Raw genomic sequence first — 21,676 nt, forward strand, 5'->3', positions numbered from 1 at the left:
CTAAAAGTTGTTTTATTTTACAATAATAATAATAATAGTTATTATGATAATAATGTTGATAATATGAAAATAATAATATTAATTTCAAAATAATAATAATGATAGTAATAATAATAATTTTGATAAATATGATAATCTTTCTAATAATGATAATGATAATAAAGGTGATAATTATAATAATAATGATTAAAAATAATAATTTTAATAAAAATACTTTTGTTAATAATAATAATGATAATTTTAATGATAATACTAATAATAATAATAATAATAATAATAATAATAATAATAATAATAATAATAATAATAATAATAATAATAATAATAATAATAATATTAATAATAATAATAATAATAATAATGATAACGATAATTAAAGTTATTAGGCTACCTTCAAGCTTTTTCATAAAAGGAAATAAGAAACGTCTCAAACAGGGCTTGAACCTAAGACCTCTCACTTAACAACCATATACCCAACCATTTCTCTGCTTTTCCTTTTCTGTTCTAATACCTAAACTAATTCTTTTAACCCAACTATCTGTTTTCTTCTTTCTTCTTCCTCACAGTTTCATCATCATCGATAATCATAATTATATTAATCATGATCATCATTGTAACTTAACATCACAGTCATCATTATGACTGATCCAATTCGTCTGTTTATAAACTGGCCCAATATCTCAATTAAAAAGGAATTTGGCTTGTGATTAAATTTATCCAGCAACATCTTCTTAAGCCCGATATATGCAAGCCCAATAACATGTTAATTTGATTTGAACGTGACTAGTGGGGTAGTTGCAGTAGGGCATGTTTTACTCTTTTAATTATTCCATTATCCTATTTACGTGAATCATTAATCCCAATCTAATAGGGTTCCGACCCCTTTTATTTTCTAAAGTAATAACACACACTAGTGACACTTTATGTTAAGTGGGATTATGTTTTTCTTCTCCTGCTTCCTTTTAATCCGACCAAAATAGAAGGAGATTACACATTATATTATTAATATGTCCTATCATCTTCGCCTTTTCCATCTCCTTTCCATATCGTTTTTCATTATAATAGAATGCCAAGAAATAAATAGAAACCGAAAAAAAACAAAAGCAGTAGGATTGGCAACTGGATTTTCGATAAAGAACAAAAGATATAGCAGTTTGACTTGGGTTTGTTGACAGGAAAATGGTACTAACAGAAGTAGATAGCAGTTATAGCTTACAATGATGTTGGGTAGTGTCGGTCGTTCATGACTGACACATAAAACAGATAGTATACAGCAGTCTTGTTTTATAGAAACATATTGCAGCAGCGGTTTTCATGTTCATGGTGGTAAGGGTGGTGAAAGTTCAAAGGTGTTGGTGGTTGTTGAGGAAAACAGGAAGTAAAAGAGAGAGAAGAGAGAGAGAGAGATAAGGTGGTGGTGTTTGTAGGTTTCAATCATGGTGATGGTTGCGGTAATTGTGAAGATGGTGACCGTAAAATGGTTCATTGGTTGTGGTGATTCTACAGGAACGGAGTGTTGTTAGTGAGGGTGTCGGTGGTGATGGGTTAAGGTGGTGATTTGCATACACTAGCTTATGATGATGGTGGTGTTGGGTATTGTTGTATGATGTAGGGAAGCAACAAGGAACACCGATTTTATTTGATGATAATACTCCAAGATGTTAGTTTGGCGGATGGTTTAATGGTTTTCGAACACTCTGAAGTAGAGACAATAGTATGCAAACGAGAGGGTTTGTTGTAGTGGTAGAGTGTTGGTTGTTAACCAATCGTCGAGTAATCGAATAGCAAGGCAATAGTTGTAGGTGATGTTAATGGTTCATGGTTTGTATTGAATCTTGTTTTTGGCCAACATCATGAACCGATATCGAAAGTAGAGAACGAATTAGTTTAGTAGCAGAGAAGAGGAGATCAAGGAAGGTGATGTTGTTATTTTGCACTCGTAGGGTGATGTGTTTTGCGTAAGTAAGTGACTAAAGATAAGAGTAAAGATTATATTTATCCATGTAACTGTGTTTGTTTTCCATTGATTTTTCAACAACTTTGTACCTTTGATTGGAATTCTGAAGACTCAAACAAAATCAGATACAGTTGACAATGATTTAAAGTTAACTTTAGGATCCTATGATTTTTGTATACGTAATTATTTATATATGTGTATATACATGTATATATATATATATATATATAAGCTGTATTCGTATTAGTTTTATATATATCTGATGTATATCCACCTATATATACATACTGACTTTTGTATTATATAAATCTTATTAATAAGATAAGAATGTTATTAAACAAAAATACCAATATTAATATTAATAATATAATAATACTAATAATAATAGAAACATAATAATTATAATATAAATGATAATTTTATTAAAATTATACTAATAGTAATAATAAGAATAAGAGTAATGATAATAATAATATATGTTAATTATACAAATAATATTTAAGATATATCATGTTATTTGTATTAAATTTCATATTTATATTTTTATGATTTCTTACTATTACATATACTTACCTTTATATATGTATCTACTTATTTACAACATTTGTTCGTGAATCGTCGGGAATTGTCGAAGGTCAAATGGTTTCATGTAAACTGTTCCAAAAATTTAAAGACTCAACTTTACAGACTTTGCTTATAGTGTCGGAAACATATAAAGATAAAGTTTAAATTTGATCGGAAATTTCCGGGTCGTCACAGTACCTACCCGTTAAATAAATTTCGTCCCGGAATTTGAGTGAGGTTGTCATGGTTAACAATAAGAATATTTTCGTGACGAATATGAGTTGATAAAAAGAGTTTTATCATTATTGAGTAATATAGATAAAATGATTTGATTATGTAAAGCGTACGAGTGAAGCTGTTACAAAGATTGAGATAGAGCTTTAACTTTTTGACGTAGTCACAGTGGATTTTCGGAATTTCAGGGATTTAAAGAAAATTTTCGAAATCTAAAAGATCTGATTCTTCGTTGAATAAGGTAATTAAGATCTCTTAAATTAAATGCTGATATCTGCCTCAATTGCTATGTCGGATACTCTTATTATAAATTTATCTCTATCGTTCCATTATTTTCACCACTTCTATATTTTCTTTCCTTGATTTACATTTCCAAGGATTGTGAAAATGCTTAATCCAGTTCTGATCCTTGTCCTCATCCTTACTATCGTAACATTCATTCTCCTTTTCCAACTTCCACCAGAGGAATCTACTTTCTTCTACTTTGCCCTTGGGGTTATAGTGTTTTTAATTCTTCCGTGGCTTTATGTTGCTATAAACATTGACATACACGGTTTGTAATTTATGTGTTGTTATCGAGTTTTATATTCTCTCTTATATTTCGAAGCTCTATGCTTTTGTTTTCTCTTCCTGACTTCAAGTCAAGCGAATAATGGTCCAGAATTCGTAGATATAGAGTTTTGAATGATTATAATGTTCTAAGCAGGGTGGAACGTGATAGCACGATTTGATTTTCAAATTTATCAAAATTACTGAAGATAGAACTATCAAGAATATATTTTCTTGATATGTTCAGAGGTTAATTAGAATGAAAGAGTTATGTAACATAGCACATGATGATGGTATGATCTACTGTGAACCATCATCACGTTTCATTAGAAACTCAGCATGACTTACTGTAATATAATCACGTTGGCCTGACGTCATTATATTATATTAACTCATGCTTCAATTCCCAACACTTCTCTAGGAAATCATTCATAATTTAAACTCGATTGTTACAGAATATAGAAACCAAAATAGTTTCTTTTATGATGTAACATAGATAGCATGAGGAAATAGATAATTTCAAACAAGAATATTTATGAAAATATCCTCAGAAATATCGAAGATATTCATAATGATATTTTGGAATTTCTAAGTTCGAAGGTTGATGAAGGAGAATTTTCCGCAAGATTTTAACATGACTTAGGAGCAAGATATTCTCTAAAGATTTTATCGGATCCAGATTTATCTGAATTCTTTGAATATAGGGTTTGGTCCTTGTAGTTTTCCTTGATCTCCTTCATGGTGTGCTCAATTCGATTTTCAGTACCAAATTTTCTATCGAGCATTCCTAACACTTCCTTCTTTATCATCATCTTTTGGCCATTAAGACCATCTACAACATGCTGCTTCGTCAGCATTTTCAAAGTTAACGAATCTGGGTCATCGGTTATCAAATCGAGGTGTTTTCAAGAATTATGAAAGGTTTGAATGCAAGTTGTAATTGTTGAGATACAAATGAGGTTTAAGATGAATTCAAGTGGCAAACTTGAAGAATTGTTTAGTTTCATATGTTATAATCAATATTTTAATTCATTTTAATTGTCCAATGTTATTAGTCCACAGTCGATAGTCCACAGTTAACAGTCCAGTAATATATATAGTTTATTATATTATATTCGAATTAATTAATACGTGTCGTGACCCGTATACGTCTCAGACTCGATCACAACTCAAAGTATATATATTATTATAGAATCAACCTCAACCCTGTATAGAGAACTCGATCATTACTGCATATAGAGTGTCTATGGTGATTCTAAATAATATATATAGATGTGTCGATATGATATGTCAAAACCTTGTGTACGTATCCCGATATTTAAAGTGCGTAAAATAAATACAGAAATTAAATGACGATAAATAAAATGCGTAAAGTAAATAACAGAAATTAAATGACAATAAATAAAATTGCGAGAATGTAAATTGTGATAATTAAATTGCGATAAATAAAGTGTAATCAGTTAACTGGGAACAATTAGCTAGGAACAGTTAGCGTGGATTCTTAACAAAATTTCTCATAGTTAATTTGTTTGTTTCTAACAAATTTTATTTTGTCAAATGTTTCCTTCATTAAGCCACTTGATTTTTGATAAATCAAAATCTAAATATGAAATTGGATGAATATGATTATTCTGCGGTGAATGGATACGTATATCTGTAGATGTAAACAGGATAGTAAATGACTGTTGAATCAGATTTGAAAGAATGTACAGTGTAACTTATCAATGTGAAATCTAAATATTCCTTGGGTATTACCTACCCGTTAAAATATTTTCACCATTAACAATTTGTACAAAAGAATTATTAATTACATTCTTTATGAAAACATATATACATATATATTTTCTTCAGATGTAATCATGGATTTAATGAGTCAATAAGATATTAAACTCATTTGATTTATCGTTAATACTAGATTACATAATCTCTAAAACTTTAGAAATTACGTAATCGCCATGTCGAGCGAAGATAATCGATGTAGAATGATATGTAGAACGATGATTATACTCGAGGTACAGAATGAGATGTCGAAGCTGGTGACGCGGATGTTGTTCTTGGTGGTACTAGTGTTGTTGGTGCTGAGGCTGGTGATGTTACTGGTGTTGATGATACTGCTAGTGCTTGCAAATTGTGTACCGTGCTCTCTAAAGTTAACACTCGAGCTCGGAGTTCTTTAACTTCTTCCACTAACCCTGGTTGGTTATCAGTGTGAGGTAGAGATCGGATATCTTCTCTAGTTCCGTTAATGGTAGCCTCAAAACGAAAAAAATTCTTGCAAAAAGGGTATAAACGGTGTTGCGAACAGGTTCGCCGGTGAGCGGGTCGAGCACTCCGACGTTAGGTGGTAAGTTCGGCTCGTGATATGGAGTACCTTCTTCATTTCTCCATAGGGTAAGTATTTCGCGAACCCATCCCCACTTTCTAAAGAAATCACGGTAGTTGATCGGTTGGTGCGCTCCCGTCACGCTATCTTCGGAGTCAGAAGAACTTGGTCGATTCATAGATGCCATCGTACGCGATCACAGAAAAGATTTTTTTGGTATGAAAAGCTTTGTGACAGCAAATGATAGTTGGATGGTATTCTCAATGCATAATATGCCTAGATATATATAGTACCAGGATCCCTTAAATTACGGAGAAATTTACGGAAGATATCAGGCAAAGTTTACCGTAATAGATACGCTAAGATATAAATTTGTCTATACACTATCTATGCAATAAAGTCAGTAAGGCATGTCTAGACTTAGGAATGATTAGCAGGGAATTTTTCCACTAGGAATGATATACAATACTTATAATATGCAGCTAAGGTCGAAGTCCAGACTCGCTAATGCATCCTAACAACTATCAGTTAGACACACTAATGCAAGACCTGGTTCGCTAGTACCAACGCTCTGATACCAACTGTAGTGACCCGTCCTTATCCTCCTGGACGAAGTCATCAACATTTGGTCCCATTGCGATGATCGACTCCAAGTAATATCCTTAAATTGAGCAAATGCACAGCGGAAGACTTAATTCGTACCTGAGAATAAACATGCTTAAAAGTGTCAACCAAAAGGTTGGTGAGTTCATAGGTTTATCATAACAATTATTTCAATATATTAATAGACCACAAGATTTCATATTCATAAACGTTTTAATAAAAATATTCTAAGTGGTTGAGCACTTGGTAACCATACTTAACATTTAATCAACGTCGCATATTCCCTTTATTATGAAATCTCACTACACCGTACCAAGTGTAGTCACCGAAACGAAGTACTGTGCAACCGTTGAATACTGGTCGTCCAGCCCGGTTGGGGTTGTCAGGCCCGATAGATCTATCAACAGGATTCGCGTTTACAATACCCATGTAAATAGTAGTTACCAAGCTACAGGGAAGTATGCCAGTGGTACAACTCAACGTAGAATGTATTTTAAGTACTTGTGTCTATTTCGTAAACATTTATAAAAGCAACGCATGTATTCTCAGCCCAAAAATATATTGCAAAAGTAATTAAAAAGGGAGCAAATGAAACTCACCATACTGTATTTTGTAGTAAAAATACATATGTCAACATTTAACAAGTGTACGGTTGATCTTGGATTTACGAACCTATATATTAACACATATATTTGTAATCGAACGAATTTACATATTAATAGTGATGTAATTGTTATCTTAATTATGTGTTTCATTAAAAACCCTAATAAGTTTCATTTGTTAATATTTATTATTAAAATATTAATATAGTTATGTTATATGTAGTAGATATATCTTTATATAACTAATGGTTATTTGACAAAATAATATTAATAATAATAATAATAATAACTAAAAGTTGTTTTATTTTACAATAATAATAATAATAGTTATTATGATAATAATGTTGATAATATGAAAATAATAATATTAATTTCAAAATAATAATAATGATAGTAATAATAATAATTTTGATAAATATGATAATCTTTCTAATAATGATAATGATAATAAAAGTGATAATTATTATAATAATGATTAAAAATAATAATTTTAATAAAAATACTTTTGTTAATAATAATAATGATAATTTTAATGATAATACTAATAATAATAATAATAATAATAATAATAATAATAATAATAATAATAATAATAATAATAATAATAATAATAATAATAATAATGATAACGATAATTAAAGTTATTAGGCTACCTTCAAGCTTTTTCATAAAAAGAAATAAGAAACGTCTCAAACAGGGCTTGAACCTAAGACCTCTCACTTAACAACCATATACCCAACCATTTCTCTGCTTTTCCTTTTCTGTTCTAATACCTAAACTAATTCTTTTAACCCAACTATCTGTTTTCTTCTTTCTTATTCCTCACAGTTTCATCATCATCGATAATCATAATTATATTAATCATGATCATCATTGTAACTTAACATCACAGTCATCATTATGACTGATCCAATTCGTCTGTTTATAAACTGGCCCAATATCTCAATTAAAAGGGAATTTGGCTTGTGATTAAATTTATCCAGCAACATCTTCTTAAGCCCGATATATGCAAGCCCAATAACATGTTAATTTGATTTGAACGTGACTAGTGGGGTAGTTGCAGTAGGGCACGTTTTACTCTTTTAATTATTCCATTATCCTATTTACGTGAATCATTAATCCCAATCTAATAGGGTTCCGGCCCCTTTTATTTTCTAAAGTAATAACACACACTAGTGACACTTTATGTCAAGTGGGATTATGTTTTTCTTCTCCTGCTTCCTTTTAATCCGACCAAAACAGAAGGAGATTACACATTATATTATTAATATGTCCTATCATCTTCGCCTTTTCCATCTCCTTTCCATATCGTTTTTCATTATAATTGAATGCCAAGAAATAAATAGAAACCGAAAAAAAACAAAAGCAGTAGGATTGGCAACTGGATTTTCGATAAAGAAGAAAAGATATAGCAGTTTGTCTTGGGTTTGTTGACAGGAAAACGGTACTAACAGAAGTAGATAGCAGTTATAGCTTACAATGATGTTGGGTAGTGTCGGTCGTTCATGACTGACACATAAAACAGATAGTATACAGCAGTCTTGTTTTACAGAAACATATTGCAGCAGCGGTTTTCGTGTTCATGGTGGTAAGGGTGGTGAAAGTTCAAAGGTGTTGGTGGTTGTTGAGGAAAACAGGAAGTAAAAGAGAGAGAAAAGAGAGAGAGAGATAAGGTGGTGGTGTTTGTAGGTTTCAATCATGGTGATGGTTGCGGTAATTGTGAAGATGGTGACCGTAAAATGGTTCATTGGTTGTGGTGATTCTACAGGAACGGAGTGTTGGTAGTGAGGGTGTCGGTGGTGATGGGTTAAGGTGGTGGTTTGCATACACTAGCTTATGATGATGGTGGTGTTGGGTATTGTTGTATGATGTAGGGAAGCAACAAGGAACACCGATTTTATTTGATGATAATACTCCAAGATGTTAGTTTGGCGGATGGTTTAATGGTTTTCGAACACTCTGAAGTAGAGACAATAGTATGCAAACGAGAGGGTTTGTTGTAGTGGTAGAGTGTTGGTAGTTAACCAATCGTCGAGTAATCGAATAGCAAGGCAATAGTTGTACGTGATGTTAATGGTTCATGGTTTGTATTGAATCTTGTTTTTGGCCAACATCATGAACCGATATCGAAAGTAGAGAACGAATTAGTTTAGTAGCAGAGAAGAGGAGATCAAGGAAGGTGATGTTGTTATTTTGCACTCGTAGGGTGATGTGTTTTGCGTAAGTAAGTGACTAAAGATAAGAGTAAAGATTATATTTATCCATGTAACTGTGTTTGTTTTCCATTGATTTTTCAACAACTTTGTACCTTTGATTGGAATTCTGAAGACTCAAACAAAATCAGATACAGTTGACAATGATTTAAAGTTAACTTTAGGATCCTATGATTTTTGTATACGTAATTATTTATATATGTGTATATACATGTATATATATATATAAGCTGTATTTGTATTAGTTTTATATATATCTGATGTATATCCACCTATATATACATACTGACTTTTGTATTATATAAATCTTATTAATAAGATAAGAATGTTATTAAACAAAAATACCAATATTAAAATTAATAATATAATAATACTAATAATAATAGAAACATAATAATTATAATATAAATGATAATTTTATTAAAATTATACTAATAGTAATAATAAGAATAAGAGTAATGATAATAATAATATATGTTAATTATACAAATAATATTTAAGATATATCATGTTATTTGTATTAAATTTCATATTTATATTTTTATAATTTCTTACTATTACATATACTTACCTTTATATATGTATCTACTTATTTACAACATTTGTTCGTGAATCGTCGGGAATTATCGAAGGTCAAATGGTTTCATGTAAACTGTTCCAAAAATTTAAAGACTCAACTTTACAGACTTTACTTATAGTGTCGGAAACATATAAAGATAAAGTTTAAATTTGATCGGAAATTTCTGAGTCGTCACACCGGAAGACCATTTTATCTCTCATTTCCAGAGTATCTCGACACAATTATATTCTATCCACAATTCTAAACCTTATTCATCACTCGTTTCTATCAACAATTATTCCAGAGTAATAAGTCAACGAGCGTCGCACTTGAGTTGTAGCCTTGAAAAATATGGTGCAAAACGTACCAGCTTCAGCAACATCACCAGCACCAACCCCATCACCAACAGTAACATCCGCATCCCACACCACAACATCACAATCTGTTCCACGAACATCAACATCATATGCACCATGGATACCAAGGAGTATCAACAGCAATTAACAATGAAGTATTGATCCATAACTTCATCAATATTCTGCGAAGAATATGTGGATCCTAATAGTTTTAGAGATTACTTATTCTAGCTCAAATCTAAAATCAAATGAGTCTAATATTATATTGACTCATTAAATCCATGATTACATCTGAAGAAAATATGTATGTATATATGTTTTCATAAAGATTGTGATTAAAAATTCTTTTGTACAAACTGTTAATGATGAAAATATTTTAACGGGTAGGTAATACCCGAGGAATATTTAAGATTTCACATTAATAAGTTACACTGTACATTCTCGAATCTGATTCAATAGTTATTTCCTATCCTACTTACATCCACAGATATATGAATCCGTTCACCACAGAATAACCATTTCCATTCAAATTTCTTATTTGAATTTTGACCTATCAGAATCCAACAAGTGGCATAATGAAGAAAAACATTTGACGGAATAAAATTTGTTAGAAACAAACAAATTAACTAGGAGAAATTTTGTTAAGAATTCGCGCTAACAAAATCCTAGCTAACTGTTCCTAGCTAACTGTGGACTAATCAATTAAGGACTACCAACAGTGGACAATTAAAATGAATTAAAATATTGATTATAACATATGAAACTAAACAATTCTTCAAGTTTGCCACTTGATTTCATCTGAAACCTCATTGGTATTTTGACGATTACAATCTGCGTTCAAACCTTTCGTGATTCTTGAAAAACACTTCAATCAGGAGGATGAATCAACCGCACTTCATCTACGGAAGAAAAGATTTACGCATATAGTTATGCACCTGAAAAATTCTCGGAACCTGTATAAATGTTTAACACGTAGCTGTGCTAATTCCTTTAGTGTTATTATTACCAAAAATAACCTTGTGAAAGGACCCGTTCATATACATTATAAATGATTCACAATAGTTGATTACATCGCGAGGTATTTGACCTCTATATGATACATTTTATAAACATTGCATTTGTTTTTAAAAGACAAACTTTCTTTACAACGAAAATTGACGGTATGCACACCATTTCATAATACATCCAACTATAATTGACTTAATAATAATCTTGATGAACTCAATGACTTGAATGCAACGTCTTTCAAAATATGCCATGAATGACTCCAAGTAATATCCTTAAAATGAGCTAATGCACAGCGGAAGATTTCTTTAATACCTGAGAATAAACATGCTTTAAAGTGTCAACCAAAAGGTTGGTGAGTTCATAGGTTTATCATAAAAATCATTTCAATATATTAATAGACCACAAGATTTTCGTTTATAAATATATGTACACTCGCAAGTGTATAAAATTATTCTATAAGTTGTAGGCACCCGGTAACAAGCCTTAACGTTCATATTTTACCCTCTGAAGTACACCAGATCTGGTGTGTTTAAAATAACCTCGAAGTACTAAAGCATCCCATAGTCAGGATGAGGTTTGTCAGGCCCAATAGATCTATCTTTAGGATTCGCGCCTACCGTACATAGACAAGTAGTTTAATGTTACCAAGCTAAGGGTATATTTCTGGTTTAAACCCACGTAGAATTTGTTTTAGTACTTGTGCCTATTTCGTAAAACATTTATAAAACAGCGCATGTATTCTCAGCCCAAAAATATATATTGCAAAAGCAATCAAAAAGGGAGCAAATGAAACTCACAATATTGTATTTTGTAGTAAAAATACATATGACGTCATTGAACAAGTGCAATGTTGGCCTTGGATTCACGAACGTATCAATATTGAGATTCAATATTGCAGGAAAAGTACGTAGACGCAACGGAGATGATAAACACTAGTTTGACTCACGAGCAATACTCTCGATCAATACCCATAACCTCCATAGCTATAACCCATAATTTCCTTAGCTTTATCCCATTTGAAAACTTATTTTGAAATTGTCTGAGTATAACTCCGTCGTAGTATTTTATGTATACTAATAATATCATGAAATAATACAAAGAAAATATATATATGTAATTCGATTGAGAGAGTTTAGAGAAAATATTTTCAAGTTTCTATGAAATAATGAAACCTATTCAATTCTATTTATAATAGATTTTTGAATTATTAAAGTATGAATTATTAAAGTGAATTATTAAAGTGAATTATTAAAGTATGATTTATTAAAGTGAATTATTAAAGTATGAATTATTAAAGTGAATTATTAAAGTGAATTATTAAAGTATGAATTATTAAAATGAATTATTAAAGTGAATTATTAAAGTATGAATTATTAAAGTGAATTATTAAAGTGAATTATTAAAGTATGAATTATTAAAGTATGAATTATTAAAGTGAATTATTAAAGTATGAATTATTAAAGTGAATTATTAAAGTGAATTATTAAAGTATGAATTATTAAAGTGAATTATTAAAGTAAATTATTAAAATATGAATTATTAAAGTGAATTATTAAAGTATGAATTATTAAAGTGAATTATTAAAGTATGAATTATTAAAGTGAATTATTAAAGTACGAATTATTAAAGTTAAAGTAAAGTAAAAGTAAAAGTAAAGTAAAGGTAAAGTTAAAGTATAGTAAAAGTATAAAACTATATACGTATAATACGCGTATAAATATATATAATATTAATTTAAATCGTTATATATATTTAATAAAATAAAATATAAATATCGTTATCTTTATCATATTGGTTAAGTAATGAGTTGTCAAAAGTGGTTCTAGATATTTATAAAAGATATATACATTTTAATAATAAAGTTCTTTTTAAACTGAAAACGTTTTTTGTACTTTTGAAACTAAATCAAATAAATATGATAATTTTGTTTTCCAAAACTAAATATAGTTAAGAATCATTTTGTTAAAAGGTTAAAATAATAGAAATCGTTATATCAAAAAACATTTTAGAAAAGTAGAATTATATATATTCATAATAGGTTTCAAGTTTTTAAATTACAGTCTGTTGGTGAAGCATGGGATAAAGTCCAAAGGTTTAATAAATGTATGAAATTATCTTAATGAAAAATGTTGAGTTACTTAACTTGTCGATATCCAACATCTAAGTTATTTACACTCCACGTTCTTACTTATAGATCACTTTACCATTTTCCGAATATTGTCAAAAAGAATAGATTTCTTAAATCACAATGGACCTCATAACATTGGCCCGTAATCATATCATAACGTATCTGATAATTCAATCATTTGATATTATCTCTTAATTCTGTCGATAAATATATCGAAACAAATACGTTCATGTAAAGTATCATATATCTAATACTTTGTTAATGTTTTCAGTTAATATTATATATTATATATACATATCTATATACACATAATTGTTCGTGAATCGTCGAACACGGTCAAAGGGTAATTGATTACATGAATGTAGTTCCAAACTTTTTGAGATTCAACATTACAAATTCTGCTTATCGTGTCGGAAACATATAAAGGTTAAGTTTAAATTTGGTCAGAAATTTCCGGGTCGTCACACCTTGCAACTCACATTCGAGATAGCCAGTTTTGTCACAGCTCCAGCAAGTAAACTTCGAATTTTCGTTCGAAACAACCATATTATAATCTTGTTATAACTGTGTGCTCTTTTATTGTTACCGGGGAACCTTTTATATTCCACCATATTACCATCAGCGTTTAATCATCTAAAAACACAATTCTCCTGAAACCATCTCGGATTGATAACCGACGATTCAAATATGGCTGCATTAAATGCAGAGGAAACAGTAAAATTGTAGATGGCCTAAATGGCCAAGAGTTTGATGATAAAGAATGGAGTATTGGAAACACCCAATAGAAAATTTAATACCGAAAAGCGGATTATGCAAAACTATGAAGGAAGCCGTGGACAAATCACAAAGAATAAGTTTGACTTCAAAGAATCCAAATGATTCAATGCCTGCTGAAGTCTTTAGCGAATACCTTACTCCTTAATCGCTCTAAATCATCGAGAATGAATTTCTTCATCACAATTTAATTCTAAAATCCTAAGATATCATCGTATCTTTCATTATAAATAACCTTCATATTTCTGAAGATATTTTCATAAATATTCTTATCGGAAACCATTAATCTCTTCGTGCTATCAGTGTTACATCATATAGAAACTGTTAGTTTCTATATTCTGTAAACTTTCGAGCTTAAAATAGGAATGTTATTGAAGTAATGTTGGGAACTGATGCATGAGTTAGTATAATATAATGACACTTGATCAACGTGATTATATTACAGTAGTTCATGCTGAGTTTCTAATGGAACGTGATGATTCACAGAACATACCGTCATCATGTTCCATTTACATGACTCTTGCATTCTACTCAATCTCTAAACATATTAAGAACATATCTTATTGATATTTCTATCTTTCCGGATATTCTGGTAATTTACCAAATCAAGATCGTGCCATTACGATTTCCCTCTTAGAACATTAACTGTGTTCACTCCGAATTGCATACCTACGAATTCCGGACCATTATTTGCTTGACTTGTAGTCGGGAAGAAAAGACAAAAGTATGGAACTCTTGAATATAAAAGAAAGTATAAAACTCGACAACAACACGTAAATTACAAATCGTGCATATCAATACGTATTGCCACGTAAAGGCACGGGAAAATTAATAACACTATAATCCCAAGATAATAGTAGAAGTAAATAAAATCCTCCGGTGGAAGATGAAAGATAAGAAATGACAGATATGAAAGTTAAGAGTATATCAAGGATCAGGATGGGATGGAGCATATTGACGAATGTTTTAAAGTACGAGTCGAGGGAGGAAGAATAGAAGGTGTAAGTTTTAAAGAAACGACGGGAGTGGATTTATAGTAAAATATCCGACAGAGCAAACAGAACAGATGATCGCATTTAAAGCGGATCTTAATTCCCTTGATTACCGAAAAAAAATCAAATCTTATTACGAAGATTTTCTCCAAATCTCTTGAACTAGAGAAATCAATCCTATCTACGTCAAAAGATATGATGAATCTATACCTACTCATTTCACTCTTTGGTGATAGTTTCACTTGTACTCTTCACAAAATCAAATGGTTTTATTCATATTACTCAATGATGATAAAACTCTATTTATCAACTCATATTTGTCAAGAAAACATGCTTATTGTTATCCATGACGAACTCTATCAAATTTCGGGGACGAAATTTCTTTAACGGGTAGGTACTGTGATGACCCGGGAATTTCCGATCAAATTTAAACTTTAATCTTTATATGTTTTCGACACGATAAACAAAGTCTATAATGTTGAAGTCTTAAAAACTTTGAACTGTGTCCATATATACATTTGACCTTTGACTATTTCCGACGATTCACGAACAATTGTTTGTAAATAACTATATATATATATATATATATATATATATATATATATATATATATATATATATATATATATATATAGAAGCGTGTATAATAAATTAAACTATTATGTGATTTAGTTATTATGAAAGATAACTTAAAATAATTTAAAACATGTCATTTAAGCTATTAATTAATTATTGAGAACATATTGCATGAAAATAATTTCTTAATATAGCTGGTCAACGTTACCAAAATATTTATTGTGTACATTGAGTTATTTATATATAATTAATATAGCTATCTATTAAATATATAAAACATAATTGTATAGTAGTTAATGTATATATATATATATATATATATATATATATATATATATATATATATATATATATATACCTAAAATTGGATATGTACAAGTCATTATATTAATATTATTATTATCATCAATAATATCAAGATTAGTATAACTACTATTAAAATAAGTATCATTAATACTATTTTCATTATTATTATTAATGATTGTTATTATTATTAAATAAAGGTTTTAAATAAAAAAAATGTTAAGAATGATTAAAAATTTTAAGCTAGTTGTATTAGTTTTTATTATTATTATTAGTATTACTAATATTATTACTTTTATGATTTTAATATAGTTATTATTATTATTGGTATATTTATTAATATTATTATTATTACTAAACACTTTTATTATTTTTTATAATATTAAAAGTATTATTATTATTAATTATTATTATTAATCATAAACGAAATTAGAATATAATCTAATCAGGAACCTCTTTTAACTTTAACTATTTATTTTCTTTATTTGCTGTACGAATGAATTGTTTCAATATCTTGTTTCTATCCCAAATTGGTTACATGTCTTAATCCAAACTAGTACATAATATTTGGTGTTAATCAGATGGGTTAAATTCTGTTGTAGGTCATAATCAGCTTTAATTTTTTTCTTAACTTACTGCTTTTGGAGTTATTCTCCGTCGACTTCAAATTTCCATACAGATCCAAAATGAGTATATGGAATCAAAATTTATGAACTTTCACATGCGAATTCATCCAAAATTTGTTTCACATCCCAATCAAACTTTTATACAACTTTGTTTCTGTCTGTCCCGTCTCAATCTATCAATTTCTATTTTTGCATATATCTCTAACTATCAATCTAATATCTAATATGTGTATGTATACCCTATAATGTTTTCAACACAACAACCTCATCAAATTATCACTTCTCTCCATTTTTGCTCAAAGAAATACCTCAAGACAACCCACTTCGATATATAAATATATATACATATGTGCATCATCAAACCATAATTATAATTACAATAGCCTTTACCTCGATAACTCATATCATTCATCTTGTTTCATTCATAAACCCGCCACCCTAAAACCATTACTACTGCTACTAACGGTCTTCTATATTTTTGTTTCCTTCTTCAGCCGATAACCACCTCTACCAAGCACCACCGTCACACATTTAACCATTACAACCGACACACTCTTTTGTTTTATGATCAAGCCCATTGAACTTCTATTGCTACGTGGTTTCTCAATGAAGAGTTGGACAAACACCTTCGGTCACCTCTCACGTTCTCTTCTCTCTCTCCTCTCCCTCTCCTACTTTTCTTCTTAAACCCACATCCAACGAATTGTTCTGTGTATCGAATGTACCCGACACCACCGCAACCACCATTCGAGAACAACCATCATTCATGTTCCTACTACTACTGTTCGCTACTGTAAATGCTCGAAGACCATCACAACCGCTAACTAAAACCCTACGGTTTCCTGCTACTGCTACCTGAATTCGGGTTTCTGTTTAATAACAACGAAGGAAATGAATGAGCAGTACTTGATGGGACGAAATGATGGTGAGAACGATGATGATAAGATACTACAAAATGAAGATGATGAATGTGGTGTTAATAAAGATGATACGATTGTGTTTTCTTTACCAGACAATTTAAACGCATAGGATGCAAGTTTCTTTTTGATCACTTAAATCATGGTAGTGGCTTATGATGACTCATTTCCCACTTGAGTTACAATCGATGGATGATAAAATTATGGTGGGGTCTTGTTATGAAAATGAAATTTGAGAAGGTAGGGTGACGAGCTGGATAATATTTTTGTTCTTTGTTATTCTGCGAACAGCAATTCTTATTAACTTGGGCCATGTGTTAGTTAAATAGATTTGCTAGTGAGATTGTACTAGTAGGCCTATGTCAAGTTGTTAATTGGGCCGATTTGTTTCACTGTTGTTTTCTGGATTCGATGTCAACGCACAAACACTTGTTTCAAAACTAAGATGATAATATTAGGCATAAGTGATTTGATTTGATAATGATGAGCAGATGTTTATGTCAATTAACAGATGAATTGAGGTTGATGATAATAGATTATGAATAAGAAGAAAACAGAAAAGTTTAGGTTAAATAGAATAGATTTAGGTATTAAACAGAAAGACGAGATAGATCAGCTGGTTTTGTGTTCTTTGGGGTTATTCTAGAGGTCCTAGGTTCGAACCCAGGCAACCTATTACATTAAATTTTTTTAAGTATTTGCAAGAGAAACTGTCTGGACCAAGATCCCCATGAATTGCTTCATAATTTGGGGCGAATCCTTTTTGCATAGTTGAGCCGATTACACATATATAAACGTGGGTACGAATGAAAATAGAAAAGTGATTGTAGAGCAGTGGTTAAGTGGGTGTCGAGTTTATGAGAGGTTGCGGGTTCGAGCCCGGTTCGGGACATCCTTTTTGTAAAAAAAAAAAAAGCTTCTAAGGTAGTTTTATTTTTTTTTATTTTTGTTATTATTATTATTATTATTATTATTATTATTATTATTATTATTATTATTATTATTATTATTATTATTATTATAAGTATTAACATATAACATTTTAATTATTAGTATTATCATTATTATTAATATTATAAGAATTTTCATTTTTATTAACAATATCATTATTTTTGACATTATTATTATTATTATTATTTACTACTAGTATCATTCATATTACAAGAACTATATTATTATTATCACCAATACTACTATGAATACTATTATTATTATGACAATAAAAATTAGTTATACAAAAATATATTTAACAAAAGCTATATCAATATTTTTATGATAATATTGATTAATATGTAAAGTATATATAAAATAATTATATTTAACATAAAAACCATTAAAACATCATTTATATCACTAATAATACATAAATGATTCAATTACAATTATATGTGTTAATATATATATATGAATAATATAGGTTCGTGAATCCGAGGCCAACCCTATACTTGTTCAATGTCGTTCTATGTATTTTTACTACAAAATACAGTATGGTGAGTTACATTTGCCTTTTTACCCTTTATGTTTTTGGGCTGAGAATACATGCACAATTTTTTATAAATGTTTGACGCAAAAGACACAAGTACCTTAACTGCATTCTATGATAGAATTATCTGGGATTGGTTGGTTGATATGAATGATTTTTTATCTCTAGTATGATGCGAAATGCCTGCTATGAGATGGTTGGTTGATATGAATGGTTTATTATTTATGACATTTTGGCACCGGTTGGCCTATATTTTATATACATGTGTTCAGCCGTGGGGTGAAAGACCGGCACAGAGGTTCTATATTTTGAAGGCACATGTATTCAGCCGTGGGGTGAAAGACCGGCACAGATGGTTACTATTATATTTTGAATCCTCACCAGGTGTTCTTCATATGAATGATATTTTGTTTGCGCAGTTGGAATGGGACTTCTGCACGTTTTATAATAATTAAAATCTTGTGGTCTATTAAAATGATGAAAATTAAATGATTACTATAAACTGATGAACTCACCAACCTTTTGGTTGACACTTGAAAGCATGTTTATTCTCAGGTTTGAAAGAAATCTTCCGCTGTGCATTAGCTCATTTTAAGGATATTACTTGGAGTCATTCATGACATATTTCAAAAGACGTTGCATTCGAGTCGTTGAAGTTCATTAGAAATTACTATTAAGTAAATGACAGATTAGGTCATTTATAGTTTGGATATTATGAAATGGTATGCATACCTGTCAACTTTTGATTAAATGAAAGGTTGTCTTTTAAAAATGAATGAAATGTTTGTAAAATGTATCATATAGAAGTCAAATACCTCGCGATGTAATCATATGTAATGTTCTCGTCCATATGGATTTGGTCGGGGCACTACAGATGATGATCTTGAACCAAAATTTGTCATTAAGTGTCAAAATATACATGACTGAGCTCAATTGAAAGGAGCAATACGAGCTGAATTAGAATCGCTCAATAAAAGAAAAGTTTTCGGATCAATCGTTATCACTTTTAAAGATGTGAAACGTATGGGATACAAATGAATTTTAATTCGAAAAGGAAATAAGAAAAATGAACTTACAAGGTAAAGTCAGACTTGTAACTCAAGATTTTTCTCAAAGACCAGGAATTGATTATGAGAAAACTTATTCTCCTGTTATGGATGCAATTACTTTTAGATACTTAATCAGCCTGGCAGTTTCTAAAAATTTAGAAATACATCTAATGGATGTTGTTACTGCTTATCTATATGGATCACTTGATAGTGATATATATATGAAGATACCTGAAGGATTTAAGGTATTAGAAGCATCCAATGCAAAATCCAATCGGGTCGCATGTGGTATAAACGATTAAGTGATTACTTGATAAGCAAAGGGTATACAAATAATTTTATTTGCCCATGTGTATTCATTAAGAAAAAAACACCCGGGTATGTGATCATAGCTGTTTATGTCGATGATCTTAACATCATAGGTACAAATAAAGAGATCCATGAAGCCATTCAACTTCTAAAGAAAGAATTTGAAATGAAAGATCTCGAAAAAACCAAGTATTACCTTGGTTTGCAAATTGAGCATATGCCTAATGGTTTACTTGTACATCAAACAACTTATACCAAAAAGATTTTAAAACATTTTTAAAGACAAAACCATTGGTTGATATATCACTCAATATTGACACTGATCCATTTCATCCCCGTGAAGATCATGAAGATCTTTACGGATCAGAAGTTCCATATCTTAGTGAATTGGGGCTCTTATGTATCTTACAAATTATACAAGAACTGACATTTCTTTTGCAGTTAATTTGTTACAAGTTTCAGCTCAATTCCTTCCAAAAAGACACTGGAATAGGATCAAACACATGTTTCGATACCCTTGAGGAACTACTGATTTATGATTATTTTACTCTAACGATTCAAAACAAGATTTGATTGGTTATATAGATGCAGGTTATTTATCTGATCCACATAATGCTAAATCTCAAACTGGATATGTATTTCTAAATGGAGGTACCGCAATATCTTGACGTTCTAAAAAACAAACACTTGTTGCAATATCATCAAATCATGCCGAAGTGATTGTATTACATGAAGCTACTCGAGAATGTTTTTGGTTGAGATCAATGACACAACTCATTACTGATTCTTGTGAACTAGAATGCCATAAAAGTCCAACAACTATCTATGAAGATAATGCAGTTTGCATAGCACAGATGAAAGAAGGGTATATCAAAAGTGATCGAACAAAATACACACCTCCTAGATTCTTCTCATACACTCAAGATCTCATCAAGGACGACCAGATTGAAATGATATAAGTTCAATCTAGCAAAAACGATGCTGATCTTTTTACCAAAGCACTTCCAACTACTATTTTCAGAACACACGTTCACAATATTGGCATGAGGCAAGTTCAAAAGATGTGACGACTCAACGATGTCTACTTGAGGGGGAGTCAACTCTATACTGCACTCTTTTTCCCTTGACTAAAGTTTTTATCCTACTGTATTTTTCTTTAGCAAGGTTTTTAACGAGGCAGTACTAGTTTATTTCTAATGAAACAAAATTGCTATCCAAGGGGGAGTGTTATAATATATAGAATATAAATATAATAGAGTGTATAGTTAATTTTGATACACAAAATTAATGTTATTGTATTACCTAAAGTACTTGAATTCTTGCTATAAATAGACCTTTAAGCAAGCATAACACTTGCTCATTCTTACAAGAAAATTTATCTCTTTACTCATATACTCTTGTTCTTAAGATTTTCAAAGTCTATATTCAAGAACCAATCCACTAAAGGTAGTTATAAGCCTACTGAATTATAACATTTATAAATAAAATTTTTAAAAAGGGGAGTGAATTGTGGGGTTGTGAATAGTAAAACTTGACTGATGGGAATAGTAA

Source organism: Rutidosis leptorrhynchoides, chromosome 6, assembly GCF_046630445.1.
Source record: "Rutidosis leptorrhynchoides isolate AG116_Rl617_1_P2 chromosome 6, CSIRO_AGI_Rlap_v1, whole genome shotgun sequence".
Classification (NCBI taxonomy): Eukaryota; Viridiplantae; Streptophyta; class Magnoliopsida; order Asterales; family Asteraceae; genus Rutidosis; species Rutidosis leptorrhynchoides.